At 46.1% G+C, this 583-nt stretch overlaps 1 non-coding gene across 1 annotated transcript; it reads right to left on the reverse strand.

The window, feature by feature from the left end:
- Positions 1–304: 304 nt before the first annotated feature.
- TRNAM-CAU (transfer RNA methionine (anticodon CAU)) lies at positions 305–378 on the reverse strand. The gene has a single exon. It is a non-coding gene; the product is annotated as a tRNA-Met (tRNA).
- Between the last annotated feature and the right edge of the window lie 205 nt (positions 379–583).

The following is a 583-nucleotide window of genomic DNA, read 5'->3' on the forward strand; positions in this document are numbered from 1 at the left end:
TATTGCAATGATAGGAAACAAGGCCTAGTGTTCAGGATTTGGCCCGAACTGTTCGGCAGATTCCCACGCGTTACGCACCCGTTCGCCACTTTGTTCTCAGCTATTCCGATTCCAGCAAACGAAGGCCGTTAGGTCAAAGCCGTAGCGCGCGCCCTGTAGTTTTGAAGCAGGGCGAGACAACTTTTGCTAGGAGCCTCTTTTCCTTCTGCCCAGCTCCCCGAAAACAACGTTCGACTTGCATGTGTTAAGCATATAGCTAGCATTCCTTCTGAGCCAGGATCAAACTCAGATTTTGACTATGATTAGGCGGGGACAGGATTCGAACCTGCAGTCTTCAGGTCATGAGCCTGATGAGTTGACCAATTCCACTACCCCGCTTCTTCCCCTGATCTTTCTTTCCCTCTTCCCATAAACATTGATTCTCTCTCCTAACCACTCTTAAATATGTGAAATACACGGAATCGATCCAAAACTACAAGCAAGGGAATCAACTCTTATTGCCGTAAAGGAAAAATAACCCCTTTCCTTTATATATATATACAAGGAACAAGTAGCCTTCGCCACCTATTCCTGAATTAAGGGA

Source organism: Triticum aestivum, chromosome 2A (assembly GCF_018294505.1).
Source record: "Triticum aestivum cultivar Chinese Spring chromosome 2A, IWGSC CS RefSeq v2.1, whole genome shotgun sequence".
Classification (NCBI taxonomy): domain Eukaryota; kingdom Viridiplantae; phylum Streptophyta; class Magnoliopsida; order Poales; family Poaceae; genus Triticum; species Triticum aestivum.